This window comes from Bombina bombina, chromosome 1 (assembly GCF_027579735.1).
Source record: "Bombina bombina isolate aBomBom1 chromosome 1, aBomBom1.pri, whole genome shotgun sequence".
Classification (NCBI taxonomy): Eukaryota; Metazoa; Chordata; class Amphibia; order Anura; family Bombinatoridae; genus Bombina; species Bombina bombina.
In genome coordinates this window covers 1,467,191,886-1,467,215,459 of record NC_069499.1, presented here as the reverse complement: position 1 = coordinate 1,467,215,459, position 23,574 = coordinate 1,467,191,886, and the positions used below count along the sequence as shown (strand labels likewise).

At 37.6% G+C, this 23,574-nt stretch overlaps 1 protein-coding gene across 5 annotated transcripts in view; it reads left to right on the top strand.

The window, feature by feature from the left end:
• AATK (apoptosis associated tyrosine kinase) overlaps window positions 1-23,574 on the top strand; it is a 234,073-nt gene that overhangs the window by 194,148 nt on the left and 16,351 nt on the right. The gene's annotated exons all lie outside the window — the stretch shown is intronic.

The window sequence follows — 23,574 nt, the reverse complement described above, 5'->3', positions numbered from 1 at the left end:
TTGCCAGTTTGGGCACAAAACGTTTGCCACTCCCATGAACTAATCAACAACAAACATACACCTTAAATATTTCTCATTATTAAACTATTAAAACATCATTGATTTATCACAAAAACACATACCTTGTTATTTCCTGACTTTAAAAAAAAAATCAAGTTTGATTTACATTTTCACAGGCTTATCTAGAAAGTGGGTGTTCAGTACAAACACATTAATTCATTATGCATTTATCACAGGAGGCACATTTTTTTCTAAAAAAACAACAACAACAAAACAGAAAAACGTTTCTCTAAACCTAACAACCATGGGCAAATTATACACCAGGGGTCTTCAATTCTAATATTCAGTACCCACTTAAAGGACAATTTTTTTGGATTACCTTGGATGAGATCAGGGTCAAAACTGAAATGTGCATGGGTACAGTTTAATTTTAAATAGAAACAAAAAAATGCTTCTAGTAAAGTTGTTACTATTTTTTTCAGCAGCATACGCACATATGCTGTGAGGGCCTGTGCACAAATATTCAAGCTCAGAGAGCTGGTGATGGTTTGTATTGTGCCGGGGAATCCTTAATTTGTGTCTTGTACACCTGCTGACGCTCTGACAAGGTTTAGTCACAGCATATGTGCGTATGCTACAGAAAAGCAGTAATAGCTGTTACTAGAAGCATTTTTACTAATGGAAGTATATTACAAAAGTTCTTCTTGCACCCATGTACATTTCAGCTTTGACCTTTCTATTCCTTTAATCATCAGAGAAAACCATGTATACATCTATGCCTATAGAAACTCTTGCAAATAATGGATTTATAACTAAAGAATATGTGTACTATATATGAAATGGAAAAAAAGGACCTCAATTTCAGAGTTTTAAGCTCTCTCTCAAATACGAAACTAAAGGTAAAATACAGGTTTTTGCCGCCTCTTAACAGAAATTCAAAACACATTGTTGGTTACTTATAAAGCGCCAACAGATTACGCAGCGCTATTCAAAGTTCAAAACATTACTGGGATTCGTGACATACACGGACAAGTACAATAAGGGTTACGTTACATTTGTAAGGGTGTATGATAAACTGCAATAAATGGGCTATACAAAGGAGAGGAATAAACTCTGCAAACCCTCTCAATATACTGCCTACAAGCACAACTAAGAAAATGACGTCTATATTACCAAGGAAATCTTAAAACACGAAGTTTACTTCCAGCGGTGTTAGCGCATGAGCGAAAAGCTCTGTATAGCATGCCACTTAATTTGGCCCTGTGTGTTTTAAACTTGTGACTTTCAACATAGAAACTAGGCACTCTATTTCCAGATATATAGATTCTTGATAAGTCATTGAGTTTCTCTTTATTGCTTTATAACATCACATATAGAAATGTACTGTTAGAAATGAAACATAAAAATTGCCATGACCACTAGCAATCAAACAGTTATTCAAACCCAGCACACTGCATATAGAAGCCACCCACACAAACAGTATAATCTTAGCTACAAGGCTTTTTACATGTTTTCGTCATTTCTGTATGGGTTTTAACATCACTTTAAAAATTAAAAAAGTAATTACTGCCTCAAATGTGTTTTGAACCTGGGACTTTTAACATAGGAGCTATCCTGAGTTATGTAGATAGGTCATTAAGTATTTCTATATTTCTTAAAGTTAAAGTAAATCCTAGCGTTTTACAAATGCTAGGATTTACTATTGAAACAAATAAAGGGCACTTTCATTCATTAAGTATAAGATACTTCATTTAGAAAGCTCCTTTATTTGATTCAATCGATCGCCGCTCTTACCTCCTACACTAGAGCACGGCTAAAACATTTTTTGGCTAAGAGGTGACGTTTTCACCTCTTAGCCAATAGCAGTGCAGTAAATCCAGCTCCCATGGGCGCCAAACCGGATTAACCGCACGGCTATTGGCTAAGAGGTGAAAACGTCACCTCTTAGCCAAATTTTTTTTTAGCTGTGGGCTGCTGTAGAAGCTATAAACGGCGATCGATTGAATCAAATAAAGGAGCTTTCTACATGAAGTATCTTATACTTTATGAATGAAAGTGCAGTTTATTTGTTTCAATCAGGGGCGTATTACTGCCTAGGCCAACAAGGCCCGTGCCTAGAGCGGCAGAATGAGGGGGGCGGCACTTTTTTTTGCAGCCTCAGTAGGCAGCTGAACAGTCACTCTGTCTCATCAAGAAATCGTGCTAGCCGCTAAGCAGGTAAGCCCTACATATCCGGAAGCTGCATATAATGGTGCCCAGCGCTAACAACTCTGTCTGACTCTAAGCAAGAAATCACTGACTACTGAGCCCTAGATCGTAGCTGCATATTTGCTAATGATGCCCAGCGCTAACTGCCATTTCCCCGCCGCAACGCTCCCAAGGGTCTGCCTGCAGCTGCAGTTCATACACGGAACATGCCCCTTTATTGGTGCCGGCCGGGTCACTCCAATTCCCGGATCAAGAAGCGATCGCACATTACATTGTCAAGGGCCTGATGCCTTAGTCTGCCCTGAAGTTATTTAAGGAAGTCACCCTTTATTGGTACCGGGTCCTGGTGATACTAGTCGAGCACTCACCTGGTGAATTGACAGTGGCAGTGCGGGTGGTGATTTATGAGTAACAACGTTCTTCTGGGATCTCCTGAGTCTCGCTGTGTAGTAAACCGAGCCAGTATGACTATGACAGTTTCCTCACTCGACTGCCACAGTCATACTGGCTCGGTTTACTACACAGCGAGACTCAGGAGATCCCAGAAGAACGTTGTTACTCATAAATCACCACCCGCACTGCCACTGTCAATTCACCAGGTGAGTGCTCGACTAGTATCACCAGGACCCGGTACCAATAAAGGGTGACTTCCTTAAATAACTTCAGGGCAGACTAAGGCATCCGGCCCTTGACAATGTAATGTGCGATCGCTTCTTGATCCGGGAATTGGAGTGACCCGGCCGGCACCAATAAAGGGGCATGTTCCGTGTAAGAACTGCAGCTGCAGGCAGACCCTTGGGAGCGGAGCGGCGGAGGAAATGGCAGTTAGTGCTGGGCATCATTAGCAAATATGCAGCTACGATCTAGGGCTCAGTAGTCAGTGATTTCTTGCTTAGAGTCAGACAGAGTTGTTAGAGCTGGGCACCATTATATGCAGCTTCCAGATTTGTAGGGCTTACCTGCTTAGCGGCTAGCACGATTTCTTGATGAGACAGTGACCCGGCCGGCACCAATAAAGGGGCATATCCCAGCATTGTTGTAACCAATCAAAAGAGCCAGCAGTAGCAAATATATTGAAAATTTTAAATCAAACATTGCAGCTAAACAGCATAGGATTTAGTAATAGCATGATATGTTTGTTTGACTTTGGCCACATCAGATGAAAATTCCAACGATACTTGAAATTGGGTGTACCGTACACCCAGTCACATCAATACTGATCGGTGTGGAAGTTCAAGGGCCGGATTAGTCTGCCCTGAAGTAACTCAAGGAAGTCACCCTTTATTGGTACCGGGTCCAGAGCTCTGCATATCCCTCCATGGCCTACGCTATCTGCCACTGCCTGGTTAGTACAAAATAAATGGGACTTCTCTACAACCACTTTTTTTCTTTGTGTGTGTGTGTGTATATGTAATTATGTATGTATGTATGTGTCTATGTATATATGTGTGTGTGTGTATGTATGTGTGACTATATGTCTATGTGTGTGTGAGAATGTATGTGTGTGTATATATATATATATATATATATATATGCAAGTCCTGGTAACAATTTCACAATACCCTGACCAAAAAATATGGTGGCAGAAAAATTGCCTAAAACCTAGGGGGGGAGGGGGTTGGGGGGGCAGCAGAATTTTGAGTGCCTAGGGCAGCACAAAACCTAAATACGCCACTGGTTTCAATAGTAAATCCTAGCATTTGTAAAACGCTAGGATTTACTTTCACTTTAACAACATCACATTTAGAATATTGTATATAGACCAAGGTAAAAAGTCTATGTGTAATTGATTGTTACTGCACATTTGTTTGTCGGTAAACCATGCACAAAATGAGTTGTAAATCTCTTTGTAAGTAAATTTCAGTCTGAGCTCTGCTACATCACTATTAAAAATTGTAAAACGCAGGCTAACTTTATGGGAACTTGAACCTGCTCCGCAGTAATATTCTTTATCCTTTGTACTAATCAGAAATATTTTTTGGCATTTTCCATTTTATAATGATATCAGAAATAAAAACAGAATCTTGGACCATAAATGCAGGTAAAAGAAGCAAGTTCATTATGCACAGTATCTTTAGAACAGATTTGTCTGTGTTTAAACCATTCAAAATTCTTCTTTTCTCCAATGTTTTGCACGTTCTTGACCCAAAGGGCCTCATGTATTAACTGGCGTGTGGACAAGCTTCTCAACTTGAGAAGTTGTCCACACACCTTAGCGGATCTGTTTAATGCCCACCCCTTCACTCGCACAAGAGAAGGGACTGTCAATCACCCAGAGCGAGTGAGCTCTCAGATGGCGAAGAGTGTAAGAAGCAGCCATTTAATGACCGCTGCATCTTACATTGTAGGAAGCAAGCTCGCATGTGTGAACCTGCCCTGGAAGGGCTCCGGGGCAGCTTACGCTGCTTCGTACATCGAGCCCTTAAACTTCCTAATTCAATGATAAAAACTGCGGAATGTTCCACTTTTAGGGTCAGTTAATAATGGGAAGGGATAAAGTCTCAGTCCTAAACTTTTTTTATTGAGGTAACATTTCAATTTTGAGGCTACTCTTATTTTTTTATTTTTATGGGGGTGAGAAAGTGCAATATTTTTAACATTTCCCCTCAATTTCAAGTTGATTATCTCTGGTGGGGCACCAGATAAGAACCTGAGTTTGAGATTCGACTGATATACAAAGCTAGGGCTAGTAGAAATCTGGAGAAAAGCCTACTTTATTCATGCGTTTTGAGAAATGACAAGATATAATATAAACATAATAAAAATGAACTGTATTTTACACTAATTATGTTTATGATTTACACACAATTTCTAGCTACATTTTTTATTAAAAGCTGTGATATTTCATCACTCAGTCTCTTGGAAATGTTGTGGGAGCTTATGGTGGCAGTAGTCATCTCGGCAGGTTTAGTTTTCTGAAAACACTGTTCATTGGAATCCAAGCTTTGTCAACAATGGATATCTTAAATGATTTTCTTAGTCCAGGTTTTACAAAAGCATCACAGTTTTCATCACTGATGTCCTCAAGCCTAACCACCACTGGTCATCATAGATACAAGCGACACAGTTTTTGTTTCGTAGGATCAGGGGAACAAATTGAATCACTGCATGTTCTTTAAAGCATCTGATATTACTCTCTGATACTTCTTAAAAACTGAAATTATCTTGTACTTGGAATTCTCTGACACTTCAAACCTCTCCTTGAGTTTCAGTTCATGAAATTCAGTTACTTCCTTTATTTTGCCATAGATGTGTGTGACCTCCTTAATCTTCTTGTTGCAAAAGAGGAACATATCTTCAGGGGTGAGGATTTGACCCTCTTTTGTCCTCCGCAAACTGGCTTTTGTGGTTTATCTCTTAGTTGTTCCTCCATCCCTGCCACATGCATTTTTGCCATGGGATGTTGTGAAGACATTCCATGGTTAAATTCTTCTTGTTTTTTATATTGGCTTGCAGATCCGTCAGAAAAATAAATAATTTTTCATACCTCGGGAAGGATGCCCTGTACAGCTCAGAAGAAAATGAAACCCGATCGCATATTCTTGTGTATGTTAAACCGACATGGAAATATGCATATTTCACATTCTAATGTTCTTCACATAACAAAATATGTTCTATTTATTCATAAATACATATTTCTACATATATCTGATGGTATTTTGTACAATATATATTTATACCTATATATACATGATTATATATAGGTATAGATATATATACAGATATATATATATATAGGAATATCTATTTAAAAATACTTAAACATATTCTTCTATGTGCAGAGCATTGGAATGTGAAATATTTACAGTAAATACATAGTTAAAATCTTTATTAAAAATCAATATTACATAAATGTGCTTTAAAATGTTCTCATCTACTTAACTGCAAAGGGCTCCAATGCACTTATATATATGTCTATATATGTATACATATGTATTTATGTGTTTATATGTTTATATATGTCTGTAAATACATAAATACACATATAAATACATATGTACACACATATACAGTGGATATAAAAAGTCTACACACCCCTGTTAAAATGTCAGGTTTCTGTGATGTAAAAAATTAGACAAAGATAAATCATTTCAGAACTTTTTCCACCTTTAATTTGACCTATAAACTGTACAACTCAATTGAAAAAACAAACTGAAATCTTTTAGGTAAAGGAAAATAAAAATAAAAAAATAAAAATAATGGTTGCATAAGTGTGAACACCCTTAAACTAATACTTTATTGAAGCACCTTTTGATTTTATTACAGCACTCAGTCTTTTTGGGTATGAGATTTTCAGCATGGCACATCTTGACTTGGCAAGATTTGCCCACTCTCCTTTGCAAAAACACTCTAAATCTGTCAGAATGCGAGGGCATCTCCAGTGCACAGCCCTCTTCAGATCACGCAACAGATTTTGAATTGGATTCAGGTCTGGGCTCTGGCTGGGCCATCCCAAAACGTTAATCTTCTTCTGGTGAAGCCATTCCTTTGTTGATTCGGATGTATGATTTGGGTCGTTGTCATGCTGAAAGATGAAGTTCCACTTCATGTTCAGCTTTCTAGCAGAAGCCTGAAGGTTTTGTGCCAATATTGTCTGGTATTTAGAACTGTTCATTATTCCCTCTACCTTGACTAAGGCCCCAGTTCCAGCTGAAGTAAAACAGCCCCAAAGCATGATGCTGACACCACCATGCTTCACTGTGGGTATGGTGTTCTTTTGGTGATATGCAGTGTTGTTTTTGCGCCAAAAATATCTTTTGGAATTATGGCCAAAAAGTTCAACTTTGGTTTCATCAGACCAGAACACCTTTTGCAACATGCTTTTGGGAAACTTCAGATGTGTTTTTGCAAAATTTAGCTGGGCTTGGATGTTTTTTTTTTTAAGAAAAGGCTTCCGTCTTGCCACTCTACCCCATAGCCCAGACATATGAAGAATTTGGGCGATTGTTGTCACATGTACCACACAGCCAGTACTTGCCAGATATTCCTGCAGCTCCTTTAATGTTGCTGTAGGCCTCTTGGCAGCCTCCCAGACCAGTTTTCTTCTCGTCTTTTCATCAATTTTGGAGGGACGTCCAGTTCTTGGTAATGTCACTGTTGCACCATATTTTCTTCACTTGATGATGACTGTCTTCACTGTGTTCCATGGTATATCTAATGCCTTGGAAATTCTTTTGTACCCTTCTCCTGACTGATACCTTTTAACAATGAGATTCCTCTAATGCTTTAGAAGCTCTCTGCGGACTATGGCTTTTGCTGTAGGATGCGATTAACAAAATGTCAGGAAAGACCTACTAGAATAGCCAGACTTTATTTGGGGTTAATCAGAGGCACTTTAAATGATGACAGGTGTGTACTGACTCCTATTTAACATGAATGTGATTTCTTAATTTTGAACACAGCTACAGCCCCCAGTTATAAAAGGGTGTTCACACTTATGCAACCATATTATTTTATTTTTTTATTTTTATTTCCCTTTACCTAAAAGATTTCAGTTTGTTTTTCAGTTGTACAGTTTATAGGTCACATTAAAGGTGGAAAAAGTTCTGAAATGATTTATCTTTGTCTCATTTTTTTACATCACAGAAACCTGACATTTTAACAGGGGTGTGTAGACTTTTTATATCCACTGTATATATATATATATCCATCTTTAGACATGTGTATGTATATCTGTGTTAAAGCCCTTTGAGCCCTTATAACTTTTGTGTGCAATATTGTTTTTTAATAATTTTTATTATATGGGGTTATTATGAGTATAACTGTACTTTGTAATATATTTTTGATGCGTTTTGTGCAACATTTAACACAAGCTCTGAGGACACAGTAATCATTCTAGCGTAAATCGCGATTGCACTCAAGCGATCGTGTTAACTTTAAACTACCAGCGATAAAGCCAACAAGGGCAAACACTCGCAAAAAAAAACCCTTATCGCTCACATGTAACTGTTAGCGCTCCACTTGTAATCTGGCACTTTGTCTTTTATTTGCATTTATTTTCTTAATCTTGGATTCTGGGCACACTCCAAGAGCAGCACAAGCTGAGTCAACCTGAAGAGAATCTTCGACTAATACTTTTCTGCTCCATACATGTTTCTTTTTCAATCACAAATATTTCTTTTAGCAGGTTGGATACAGTGACCTACCAGGGACAAGTTTTAGAGGATAGCTATTTTCCTTTGATATGTGCTCTAATCAAATCTCTCATAGTCCTTTTGAAATAGGTTTGTTGTGATATTCCAGGGGATTACAACTGTTGCCAAATAGGTGATGATATTTCAATAGAAATTTGTTTTCATGGTTTTTAAAAAACTGATGTAACATCACATCCTATCATTGAACACAGTAACTCATTTTCTTCTGAGCTGTAGTCACTTACTGCTTTTATCACAGGAGAAACAACATCATAGCTCTGTTTATGACACTGTTCATTTGTAAAACATCTAAGTGAACATAGTATTGTCATATTTGGATAAAATCTATTCCCACATCACTTGAAACTAACACACTTCAGCTCCTAGTATCTAACTCACAGGAGTGCAGCCAACACACTGACAAGCTGTGTCCATACACTTGCAAGTTTGAGAAGTCTTCCTGTCCTATTTTTATGTTTGTGCCTACAGCAACATGATAAATTATTTTTACTGTTGCCAATATCAAATGTAGTAAAATGTTAGCGCTCATTGACAAGCATAAGCTATTGTATGCCAATCATAAACATAATTAGTGTAAAATACTGTTACATTTTTATTATTTGTTATGCTTATATTACATCTTGTCATTTCTCAAAATGCATGAATAAAGTAGGCTTTTCCCCAGATTTCTACCAGCCCTAGCTCTTTAACCAGTAGAATCTCAAATCAACAGAATGCTACCATAGAGGACTTATATCTGTAAAAATAAGGACTTTGTCGATTGTCTCTAAGATGATCAGTGAAGACATCAGTAAGGAAAACTGTGATGTTTTTGTAAAACCTGGACAAAGAACATGATATCTACTGTGGACAAAGCATGGGTTCCCATGAACAATGTTCTCAGAAAACTGACACTCGCCGAGTTGACTGCTGCCATGTTTGAAGAACATGCAGTGAAAAAATTAGTTTCACTGATCCTACAGAAGAATGACTGTGTCACTTGTCTCAATGATGACCAGTGGTGGTTAATCGTGATTGAGGACATCAGTGATGAAAACAAATGTTTTTGTAAAAACTGGACCAAGACATCTACTGTGGCCAAAGCATGGGTTACCATAAACAATGCTCTCAGAACACTGACACCTGTCGGGTTGACTACTGCCACCATAAACTCCGACATAATTTCCGAGAGAAAATGTAGCTTGATATTCAGGTGTGTCAATCATAAACTTAATTAGTGTCAAATACAATAAATTTTTCTTATTTTAATTGTTTTGAACATTATAACAACACATAAAGCAAGGTAGCAAAAACAAGATACAAAGTATTCATCCATAGCATCATCCGGCCATAGTTATACGTCATTCTGCTAATACATCATATATTCTCTCAAACATTATAAAAAAGTATATACCTGCACCATAGATATATACTGTACATAGGTGATAAACAATCATAAGAAATTCCTTGCAACATTATCATGGGTGAAATTGCTTCATGAAAATTTCTGCTTATTAGCAAGACATTTTCTCTACTTTTCTCTCTAATCTCAAGATCTATACATAATTATATAATTAATTAATTGATATAATTATAAATCAATAAACACAAAGAGTAAAAAAAAAAAAGAAACCGAAGGGCTCTGCTAAAGTCTCTCACTAACAACAGCCTGTGAAGCTTATACCACCAAGAACTATATGTATAAAAAATACTAAACATTAACCCCTTAATGACCACAGCACTTTTCAATTTTCTTACCCTTAAGGACCAGGGCTATTTTTACATTTCTGCTGTGTTTGTGTTTAGCTGTAATTTTCCTCTTACTCATTTACTGTACCCACACATATTATATACGCTTTTTCTCACCATTAATTGGACTTTCTAAACATACCATTATTTTCATCATATCTTATCATTTACTATAAAAAAAATATAAAATATGTTGAAAAAATTGAAAAAAAACACACTTTTTCTAACTTTGACCCAACATCTGTTACACATCTACAACCACCAAAAAACACCCATGCTAAATAGTTTCTAAATGTTGTCCTGAGTTTAGAAATACCCATTGTTCTTTGCTTTTTTTGCAAGTTTTAGGGCAGTAAATACAAGTAGCACTTTGCTATTTCCAAACCATTTTTGTTTTCAAAATTAGCGATAGTTACATTGGAACACTAAGATCTGTCAGGAATCCCTGAATATCCCTTGACATGTATATATATTTTTTTAGTAGACAACCCAAAGTATTGATCTAGGACGATTTTGGTATTTCATGCCACCATTTCACCGCCAAATGCAATAAAAAAAAAAATTGTTTATTTTTTACAAACTTTTTCACAAACTTTAGGTTTCTCACTGAAATTATTTACAAACAGCTTGTGCAATTATGGCATAAATGGTTGTAAATGCTTCTCTGGGATCCCCTTTTTTCAGAAATAAAAGACATATATGGCTTTGGCATTGCTTTTTGGTAATTAGAAGACCGCTAAATGCCGTTGCGCACCATACGTGTATTATGCCTAGCAGTGAAGGGGTTAATTAGGGAGCTTGTAGGGTTAATTTTAACTTTAGTGTAGTAGACAACCCAAAGACTTGATCTAGGCCCATTTTGGTATATTTCATGCCACCATTTCACCGCCAAATGCGATCAAATAAAAAAAATTGTTCACTTTTTCATCAACTTCAGGTTTCTCACTGAAATTATTTACAAACAGCTTGTGCAATTATGGCACAAATGGTTGTAAATACTTTGCATTGCTTTTTGGTAATTAGAAGGCTGTTAAATGCCGCTGCGCACCACACTTGTATTATGCCCAGCAGTGAAGGGGTTAATTAGGTAGCTTGTAGGGTTAATTTTAGCTTTAGTGTAGAGATCAGCCTCCCACCTGACACATCCCACCACCTGATCCCTCCCTGACCCCTCTCAAACAGCTCTCTTCCCTCCCCCACCCGACAATTGTCCCCTCCTTCTTAAGTACTCACAGAAAGTCTGCCAGTACTAAAATAAAAGGCTTTTTTCTTTTTTTTTTAAATATATTCTGCAGTGTAGGATCCCCCCTTAGCCCCAACCTCCCTGATCCTCCCCAAACAGCTCTCTAACCCTCCCCTCTCTGCCTATTTGCCACCATCTTGGGTACTGGCAGCTGTCTGTCAGTGCCCAGTTTGCCATACAATTAGCTTTTTTTAATTAAAAAAATAAATAAAAATCCAATTTTTTGTGTAGTGTAGCTGCCCCCTCAATAACCTATCCCCAACCCCTCCCAGATCCCTTGGATAATATTTATCCCCCACCTCTCCCTCCTTCCCTTTACACTTTACTAGTTCTATAGTGTAGCGGTCCCACCCGCTCCCGCCCCCGTGCGATCTCCCGCACGCGTGCGCTCTCCCGCACCCCCACATGCGATCCCACCCCTCTCTACCGGATATCCTCCAGGGATGGGCCGCCCACCTGCCTCCCTAGAATGGCTCCCACCCACCAACGATCGCACCATCTCTGGCCGATGCAGAGAGGGCCACAGAGTGGCTCTCTCTGCAACAGCGGGTAGAAAAAGGTATTGCAGTGAAACTGTTACCTTATTATAATAAGATTTCTATTTATAAAGTGTTTCCTCTACCTTTTTTTTCAGTTCAAAAAACCTTTGCATATATTCTATCTGAAACAAGGTATTTCTAACCTCCAGACAAATAAATAATGAGGGGGGAAAAAAGGAAGAAAACATTTCTTACAAAATACAGAACTTCAAGGGGAGAGCGGAGGAATAAAAAAAGAGAATACCTAAGTGTAATAAATGCTACCACTATTCTTTTGCTAGTAATCTTCTAACATAAGTGGAATTTTGAAATAAAAATAGAAATTGTGTTTTTAGTGTATAACTTAATAAGACTTACCCATTTTCTACAATATTTTTTAATATTTTATTCAGAGCAGGTAGTTCTATCAAACTGTTCTATTTCTGTTTTTGTAATAGATTAATATGTTTATTAATAGACAGTTCTTTAAGTATTCAATATCTACCTCCTAAAATGACGACATTATTAAAACAGGTATTATCCAATCTCATACAAAAGGAAAATGTGCAGTTTTTCAAGCCTAATTTTAGTTTGGAGAACGTTACTTATCCAGAAGTTTACGCAATACAACATTTTTGTACATTTCCAGAACATGTGTATCAGATCAGCGCCTCACACCTTGCATCGGGAGTATCTACTTTGAGTATTAGGATACCATTTTTTAATGTTAGCTTGGGTTACATAAATATGGGTAATTAACTTAAGATGAGTTTCTTGTCATGCTGTAACCAATGTGGCCTTCTCCATTCTTGGTCAAGCTACCTACGTTGGACCACTTGTGATGGATTGACCCGTAGATTAAGAAATTCTATATCAGAGATAATAATTAACCAAAAAGATACAAAAGATGGAAGCCACTTCTAGGCCTTCATTAAACCAAGATGTCTCAATGTATCCCAAGTATAATGAAAGACGCTTGAAAGTGAAACATAAAACAAGATTAATAATGATATAGGGTATAACAATGTTGGGGATTCATAGATCAACTGTTAATAAACCAGGTTAAAACCAAAACCAGAATGTGCCTCCTTTTGAGAAAGCATTACAATATAGCTTTTCAACAGTCAGAGGCCTATGCTAATGTAGAGGCGAGAGACAAAAATCTACAAATTATATAACACTTAGACCAATATATGACTTTATATATTTAAAGGGACATACTGTATAAGGCAAAATGCATAGAGTGGCATGTGCAATGAGAGAGTTTCAACCCACCTATGACTTATGATCTCGGCTGCTAACCACAATACACAGGATAAGCTATATAAAGGAAACTAGGGGGGATATTAGTGTGGGTCAAAAATAAAAATGTGACCACCCTGGTGTATAAGATGCTTATTGAAAGAGTTCTAGGTCCCTAAAAAGTTAACCAACAGCATATTAGTGCCCTATAAAATGTCAGTTGTCAACATTCAGACAAAATTAATAAAGCTCTATTACAAGAAGCATCAATAAAAACCTGTGAAAAGATCAACTTGCAAGGTGTAATAATCAAGTTAAGCCGAACATAGGAGTAAGCAAAAATGAAAACATTAGGCAACTACATGCCGAGGATTAACTTAGTAAAGACATGGGTAGTCACTCTTAAATTAACCCACTCTGACCAATTAACTCATTGTAAAATATTTATCTAAAAGTCTTAAAACTGCACCATCTGCAACTCTATCAGTTAAGAAGCCTGGTAACTAACAGTTGGCCCATTGAGAAGAATTAGCATGTCCCACCGTCAGTCTGTCAGGAGAATGCCAGAGCCACTTCGCAGCCCATTTAGAGGCAGAAGTGTATTTCATATCATTGGCCTTCACTAGGGTAAAATAGGCCTGTTTTACTGAGGTAGTTGTAGAAATATATAATGCGCTGTTAGCTGCCTGTGCTGTTTGAACCTCATTCTCAAAGCGCTTCTGTACCGGTTTTCCCTTTGCATTTGGTATTGTACATAGTGTGATGCTAACATTATAACTCTGAAGGAGCTGTGCAATGAAGACATCACTCAATCTGGCTGACTGGCTGTAAAATTGAATACTGTTCTAATGGGCAACTGGTTTGGTGGCATGTCGCATGCTGGGTCAGCTTAGGTTTGATCTTGAGTAGGTCATCTGTATAAAGCAGGAGGCTGGCTTGAGTCAGTAGATTGCAAGGATTAAACTGGATCAAAGGAACCTGCATCCTCAGCAGTCACTGTGGTCTCCCAAACTGTCTGAAATTGTAGATTTCTGGAAGATATTCACTCAAATATGGATAGTAGTTAGGTTTCCAATTTCAAGCAATGCTTATCCATACGTTGCATTAATTACTGTCCCCTTATTGCTGTTTAAAGATACTGTTGTCTCCAGGGTCCTTCACCCTTTGAGTGCTAAGTACTTGCCCACCTAGGTTCTAAGCTTTTTTTTTAATGTTTTTTTTAGCTTCTTTTTTATTTTTTTCAGACCCCCAATACTTACACTGTTGAAAAGGTGATTACCTTTCCAATGCTGGGTCTTGGGGGTCTGTAGCTGCTTAGATGCCTGAGATACAGGCTTCTAAGCAGCATGCCCCCTGCTCCTATACTTAACATTGTTAAGTATAAATAAAGTTGAGCGGTGACGTCATCACGTTATTGTGCGTGACGTCACCACGCAAAACGGAAAGCCCCGGCGATGTCTTGTCAGTCTACAGACATGATCGCAGGCTTAGGAGTGGGTGGGAGCCCCCAGATCTCCCTCAAGGTGGGAGAGTGCTAGCGACGGCTCTGAGCCGTCGTTAGCACCAGAGTGGGAAACGCTGCGACGGCTCAGGTCCATCGTTAGCACTCAAAGGGTTAAAGGGACAGTCTACAATATAATTTTTATTGTTTTAAAAGATACATAATTCCTTTATTACCATTTCCCCAGTTTTGCTTAACCAACACAGTTATATTAATATACTTTTTACCTTTGTTATTACCTTTTATCTAAGCATCTTTCAACAGCCCCCTGATCACATGACTTTGTATTTATTATCTATTGACTTGCATTTAGTACTGTGTTGTTTTAACTCTTAAATAACTCCCTGTGCCTGAACACAGTGTTATCTATATGGCCCAACATGAACTAACAGTCTCTTGTTGTGAAAAGCAATTAAAAAAGCATGTGATAAGAGGCAGCCGTCAAGGGCTTAGAAATTAATTTTTGAGTCTACCTAGGTTTTGCTTCAACTAAGAATACCAAGAAAACAAAGCAAATTTGATGATAAAAGTAAATTGGATAGTTGATTAAAATTACAAGTCCTATCTGAAGAATGAAAGTTTAATTTTGACTAGACTGTCCCTTTAAGGACCGAGAAGCAGTTACAGAATTAGTTGCAGGTGCTGTGATGTCGTAATTTTATGATTTCTAGACCCAAAGTGGCTATTTACCCTGGGCTTCCGGAAGAAGGGGTCATAGCACTGGCGGATTATTAGAAATACTTCTGGAGATCTTGGATTTTTTTTTATCTTGCACAGTCAGTCTACCTTGTATATAAGCCTCTACAGACTGCCCACTTATGTCAGTTTTTTTGAGAGACTTGCATTTTAGCCAATCAGTGCTGACTCCTAGGTAACATCACAGGATTGAGCACACTGTTATCTATATGGCACACATAAACTAGAACTGTCTTAGCCGTAAAAAACTGTCAAAATGCACTGGCATAAGAGGCGGTCTTCAAGAGCTTAGAAATTTTATATGAGCCTACCTAGGTTTATCTTTCAACATAGAATACCAACAGAACAAAGGAAATTTGATTATAAAAGTAAATAGGTAAGTTGTTTAAAATTGCATTCCCTGTCTGAATCAAGGAAGTGTAATTTTGACTTGACTGTCCCTTTAAGCACTCTACCATGCCGTTTGGGTGCCTTCATCTCCTCTATTCTCCAATCAAGTGGCTAGATGCAAAATATTGAATACCTTGCCTGCTTTACTGACCTTAGAGGTTCTAGGCTCATATAAAATCAGTATTTTAATGATTCATTTTAATAGTTATGTATCACAAAGAGCTTATTTTTGTACATGGTTTAAGTAAAAACTGCTAAAGGACCATAATTCTTTATATCTCAGAGAATAGAGAACTTTATAGTTATGTTAAAATTCAGAGGTTATAATCACACTCAAGACATTTAATATATTTTTTAGTTGTTATGTTATGAGCAAAACGTACAAAAGACATTTGCAGCTCATGTAGTTTGTGTAGTATATATTTAGAAAATTGTTGGTGAACTTATTTTAACAAGTTGCAGCAAACTGGCTAAGGACATCATATTTTTAATATATTTGGTTGTCTGGAGAGGCATCAAACTTACATTAATGCCATATTTGAAGTTCTCACTAAAATTATAGACTTAAATGGACATAAAACACTTTTTTTTTCTTTTATGATTTAAATAGAACAAGAAATGTAAACTACTTTGCAATTTATTTATTCTTGGTAGCGATCGTTAAAGGGACACTAAACCCAATTTTTTTTTCAGATAGAGCAGGCAATTTTAAGCAACTTTCTAATTTGCTCCTATTATCACTTTTTCTTCGTTCTCTTGCTATCTTTATTTGAAAAAGCAGGAATCTAAGCTAAGCAGCCGACCCATTTTTGGTTTAGCACCCTGGATAGCGCTTGCTGATTGGTGGGTACATTTTGCAACCAATAAGCAAGCGCAACCCAGGTGCTGAACCAAAAATGGGCTGGCTCCTAAACTTGCATTCTTGCTTTTCAAAAAAAAGATAGCAAGAGAACGAAGAAAACTGATAATAGGAGTAAATTAGAAAGTTGCTTAAAATTGCATGCTCTATCTGAATTATGAAATAAAGAAATTTGTGTTTAGCATCCCTTTAACCCCTTAACGACCAAGGACGTACGCCACACGTCCTCAAAAAAAATGCAGTTAATGACCGAGGACGTGTGGCGTACGTCCTTGGTCTGGAAAGCAGCTGGAAGCGATCCTGCTCGCTTCCAGCTGCTTTCCGGTTATTGCAGTGATGCCTCGATATGGAGGCATCCTGCAATAACCCCCCTTGGCCATCCGATGCAGAGAGAGCCACTCTGTGGCCCTCTCTGCACCGGACATCGATGGCCGGTATCGTTGGTGGGTGGGAGCTTACATGGGAGGCGGGTGGGCGGCCATCGATGCTCTGTGTGGAGTGGAGGGGGCGGGACCTACGGGGGCGCGCACGGGAGCGCAGCGTGCACAGGGGGTGGTGGGTGGGCACGTGCACGGGGCAGGAGCAGGTGGGAACCGCTACACTACAGAAAAAAAAAGTTAAAAGTTAAAAAAAGGAATACAATTTAAATATTACAAATGTAATCTAAGGGACCTGGAAGGGGTTGGGGGTTGGTCTTGGTGGGGGGGGAAAGCTACACTACAGAAAAGGGCATTTTTGAAAAAAAAAAAGGCACATTTTTTTACAAAACTGGGTACTGGCAGACAGCTGCCAGTACCCAAGATGGCGCCCATTATTGCAGAGGGGAAGGGTTAGAGAGCTGTTTGGTGGGGGATCAGTGAGGTTGGGGTCTAAGGGGGGAGGCGGGACAATTGTGGGGTGGGGGAGGGAAGAGAGCTGTTTGGGAGGGATCAGGGGGTCTGATGTTTCAGGTGGGAGGCTGAGCTCTACACTAAAGCTAAAATTAACCCTGCAAGCTCCCTACAAGCTACATAATTAACCCCTTCACTGCTAGCCATAATACACGTGTGATGCGCAGCAGCATTTAGAGGCCTTCTAATTACCAAAAAGCAATGCCAAAGCCATATATGTCTGCTATGTCTGAACAAAGGGGATCCCAGAGAAGCATTTACAACCATTTGTGCCATAATTGCACAAGCTGTTTGTAAATAATTTCAGTGAGAAACCTAAAATTGAGAAAAAATTAACGTTTTTTTTAATTTGATCGCATTTGGCGGTGAAATGGTGGCATGAAATATACCAAAATTGGCCTAGATCAATACTTGGGGTTGTCTACTACACTACACTAAAGCTAAAACTACCCCAAAAAGCTCCCTACATGCTCCCTAATTAACCCCTTCACTGCTGGGCATAATACACGTGTGGTGCGCAGTGGCATTTAGTGGCCTTCTAATTACCAAAAAGCAACGCCAAAGTCATATATGTCTGCTATTTCTGAACAAAGGGGATCCCAGAGAAGAATTTACAACCATTTATGCCATAATTGCACAAGCTGTTTGTAAACATTTTAAGTTAGAAACCAAAAGTTTGTGAAAAAATTTGTGAAAAGTGAATGATTTTTTTGTATTTGATTGCATTTGGCGGTGAAATGGTGGCATGAAATATACCAAAATGGGCCTAGATCAATACTTTGGGTTGTCTACTAAAAAAAAATATATACATTTTAATGGATATTCAGAGATTCCTGAAAGATATTAGTGTTCTAATGTAACTATCGCTAATTTTGAAAAGAAATGGTTTGGAAATAGCAAAGTGCTACTTGTATTTATGGCCCTATAGTTTACAAAAAAAGCAAAGAACATGTAAACATTGGGTATTTCTAAAATCAGGACAAAATTTAGAAACTATTTAGCATGGGTGTTTTTTGGTGGTTGTAGATGTGTAACAGATTTTGGGGGTCAAAGTTAGAAAAAGTGTGTTTTTTTCCATTTTTTCCTCATATTTTATAATTTTTTTATAGTAAATTTTAAGATATGATGAAAATAATGGTGTCTTTAGAAAGTCCATTTAATGGCGAGAAAAACAGTATATAATATGTGTGGGTACAGTAAATGAGTAAGAGGAAAATTACAGCTAAACACAAACACCTCAAAAATGTAAAAATAGCCTTGGTCCCAAACGGACAGAAAATGGAAAAGTGCTGTGGTCATTAAGGGGTTAAAGAGTAATCCTAGGTGAATTCAGGAGTGTGCACATCTTATAGCCATTTGCAAGCCGTTTGCCACACTGTTTATAGCAATGTTATACATAGTTGCAAACATTACTGCCATAGAATGCTATAGACATGTGCACAATTCTTATATCCCATCAACCCACTTAAAGGGACAGTCTAGGCCAAAATAAACTTTCATGATTCAGATAGAGCATGTAATTTTAAACAATTTTCCAATTTACTTTTATCACCAATTTTGCTTTGTTCTCTTGGTATTCTTAGTTGAAAGCTTAATCTAGGAGGTTCGTATGCTAATTTCTTAGACCTTGAAGCCCACCTCTTTCAGATTGCATTTTAACAGTTTTTCACCACTAGAGGGTGTTAGTTCACATATTTCATATAGATAACACTGTGCTCGTGCACGTGAAGTAATCTGGGAGCAGGCACTGATTGGCTAGACTGCAAGTCTGTCAAAAGAACTGAAAAAAGGGGCAGTTTGCAGAGGCTTAGATACAAGATAATCACAGAAGTTAAAAGTATATTAATATAACTGTGTTGGTTATGCAAAACTGGGAAATGGGTAATAAAGGGATTATCTATCTTTTAAAACAATACAAATTCTGGTGTAGACTGTCCCTTTAAGTTTACTTTTCAACAAAGGGTACAAAGTGGTAATTTTCTTTTTACAAATTGATTGTTTGAAATAGCTTTAAAAATGATTTCATAAAAAAAAAACAACAACAAACAACAACTTTGAGATGATTTCTGATAGTTATTGGATTTCTGTCTTTGTTTTTTGTTTTTTATTTACCATTGAAACATGATGGGGCACACCAGATAAACACATAACCACCAAAATGCATCACGAGATAAACACATAACCACCAAAATGTATCACCAGATAAACACATAACCACCAAAATGCATCACCAGATAAACACATAACCACCAAAATGTATCACCAGATAAACACATAACCACCAAAATGTATCACCAGAGCAACTTTTCACAAATCACAATTAAAACCACAAATTTACCTTCCTAGATACAGACATTGGCCCCTATTTATCCAGGTGTGGCGGACCTGATACGACAGTGCTGATCAGGTCCGCCAGACCTCGCTGAATGCGAAGAGCAATACGCTCGCCGTATTCAGCATTGCACCAGCAGCTCACAAGAGCTGCTGGTGCAACGCCGCCCCCTGCTGACTCGCGGCCAATTGGCCGCCAGCAGGTGGGTGTCAATCAACCCGATCGTACTCGATCGGGTTGATTTCCGGCGATGTCTGTCCGCCTTCTCAGAGCAGGCGGACAGATTATGAAGCTTGATAGATATGCCCCATAATATGTATTCATCTCCAATGAAAGATATCTACCACTCACCGACCATTTATAAATATGATGCACACTTGATATTTGTCACTGTAGATAATAGAGGTTGTGGAATTACTACACAAGTCTGACTTATCACTCGCAGATTAAACACCTAAAAAAAATAGTAATAAAATATACCACAAAATAATGTGGAATTAACCATAGAAATACAAATAATTAAACTTTCAAAAACCTATGTAAACTGGCTTTTCTCTCCCAGTAATATAATGTATACATTAAATATTTTCCACAGTCATTTTACCTTTGAAAGAGTCACTTCATGTGTTTATCACACACTTTTTTTAAACTATTTGTTAAAGTAGGTAAACGTATAAGATATATACCAAAGTCTACAAATACACACAGGCCTATAAGCATACATAGGATTAATACAGTGGGGGCATGCATGAGCCATTGTGCATAAGTCAAGAGGGATCAGTGTTGCAGATTAGGAGAGGTAAATTAGTATAGGGTGAACTAAAAACACTAAGGAAAACACTGTATTATGGTTCATTGGCTTTATGTTGGACAAGATTGCATACATAGTGGCCGATTTATTAAATGTCAGACAGCGGATCATGTCCGCCCGACATCACTAAATACCGACAGCATACGCTGTCGGCATTTAACGTGGCACAAGCATTTGTAGTGAAATGCTTGTGCAATGCCGCCTCTTGCACATTCGCGGCCAATCGGCCGCTAGCAGGGGGTGTCAATCATCCCGAACGTATCTGATCAGGATGATTGCGGTCTACCACCTCGGCGGATGAATTAAGGAGCAGCGGTTTTACAACCGCTGCTTCTTAACTCTTGTTTCCAGCGATCTGGAAACATCGGGGGTAGATTGCAGCATCCGCTGCTTGATTCATCTACCCCATAGACTCACTGTTGCATTTTCACTAGAGAAATACATCCTAAAACCGACAACTGGAGAAACACATTCACCCTATAGATTAAAAGGACATTAAACAGTTTGCGATTGGGATATAACATCATTAATTATATGTAGTGTTAAAGAACTTTGCAATATACTTATGTTATTTATTTTGTACCCCTTTCTTTCAAAAGTGGAAGTGCAGACCCCATGGACATCAAACTGCTTGCACAACTACAATTGAATTGTTACTACGTACTATGCTGTTGCTTTTCCTCCTAAAACTTTCCCATTTTGTTTAACCCATTAAAGATAACAGATGGTAAACTTCTGCCTCTTCATACTGAGGAGCACAGGTATTCTCACACCCTATGACAGGTGCTTTTACATGAACTGCATTGTGTGCTCCAGGTTTACGGTGCACAATACAGAGCAGGACATTTACACTTTTGCAGCTCCTGCATCACTCTATATTATTGTGAGTGTTTAATATATTTTATGTAATTTTAATACAGGTACTCTGTAAAAAATAAAAAATATAAAGCTCACACACCCTGCACACTTACTGCAAGAAAATGATACAACTATCAAAAAGTTGGCAGCATCACTGATCTGTGTAAGATACCTAAGATCCAGGATGGTATCACCCAGTATCAAAAGACAGAGGGCCAGATTACAAGTGGTGCGCTATTTAGCGATTTTCGCTCACGCACGAACACTGCTAGAAGTAAACTTTTAACAGCGCGGGTATAACACATATTAGAAGTTGAAAGTAAAATGTTTGAGCTGGAGCAAAAGCTGATGTGTGCTAACTTCAGGACTTTGAATATCGAAACCGATGACCACTCGTACGTTAACCCGACAGGCGTTAAACCTACATCTCTAACCCTAAGGTAGTTATTACATTCCAATGTTCTTCACATAGAAAAAAAAAGATTTTTATTTTTAAATCTATATTTTTATATAGATCTGATGTATTTTTTGTTAAATATATATCTATACCTATATATACCTCTCTCTCTCTATATATATATATATATATAGTATTTACAACCATTTATGCCATAATTGCACAAGCTGTTTGTAAATATTTTAAGTTAGAAACCAAAAGTTTGTGAAAAAATTTGTGAAAAGTGAACGATTTTTTGTATTTGATTGCATTTGGCGGTGAAATGGTGGCATGAAATATACCAAAATGGGCCTAGATCAATACTTTGGGTTGTCTACTAAAAAAAATTATATACATTTCAATGGATATTCAGAGATTCCTGAAAGATATCAGTGTTCTAATTTAACTAGCGCTAATTTTGAAAAGAAATGGGTTGGAAATAGCAAAGTGCTACTTGTATTTATGGCCCTATAGTTTACAAAAAAAGCAAAGAAGATGTAAACATTGGGTATTTTCCCCTAAATGAAGAGAACATTGGAATGTAAAATATTTACAGTATATACACAGTAAAACACAGGCTCCAAAGTATATACATATATACACATATAAATACACGTATAAATATATATATATACATACACACAAAACACATGTATATGTATGTATATATCGATTATAGCCCAATCCATTCAAATACCTTGTCATATACCTTTTAACCCTTATAACTTTTTTTTTTCAATTATATTTATGTGAATAGTTTTATTAGATGTTATTATTGTTTATATCATTGTAACCACTTTATTTTAATGTAATTGTATGATTTTACATGTTTTCATCTACTTAACGGGAAAAGGCTCCAATGCACATGATCGCGGAAATCCTCGCAAAATCGTTTGCGCTCCACTTGTAATTTAGGCCTAAATGCATTTAATCCACCTCCCTCTAATTATGGGTGCTGCCATATTAAAATCTAGTTTACTCTGCATAAATATGTTTGCTGCAAACAGGTCAGCGCTGCAATGTAGTGAAAGACAGATTTCAACATTGCGGCACCCATGCCTAGAGGGACGCAGAGAATAACCTTAAACGGACAGTCTAGTCATAATAAAACTTTCATGATTCAAATAGGGCATGCAATTCTAAACAACTTTCCAATTTACCTTTATCGTTAAATTTGCTTTGTTCTCTTGGTATTCTTTGTTGAAAGCTAAATCTAGGTAGGCTCATAATCTAATTTCTAAGGCCGCCTCTTATCTCAGTGCATTTTGACAGTTTTTACAGCTATCCAGCAATAGTTCACGTTACAATATAGATAACATTGGTCTCACTACCATTGGAGTTACCTAAGATTCAGTACTGATTGGGTAAAATGCAAGTCTGTCAAAAGCAGTGAGATAAGGGGGCAGTCTGCAGTGGCTTGGATACAAGGTAATCACAAACGTAAAAATGGAATTAATATAACTGTGTTGGTTATGCAAAACTGGGGCAGGGGATTGTCACGGGAGACTAGCACTCTATACCGTTGTTAAATCTGGGATCATTTCAATGAGCAAAACGAATGGGGAAATAAATTGTACTTTATTCAATAAAAATAGGCAAAAACACAGAATTACACAAAATACAAACAGAACACACTCACTGAGGGGCTAGGAGAAAAACTACCCTGTTCTATCAGCCACAGTCAGTAGAATCCAGGTAAATACAAAT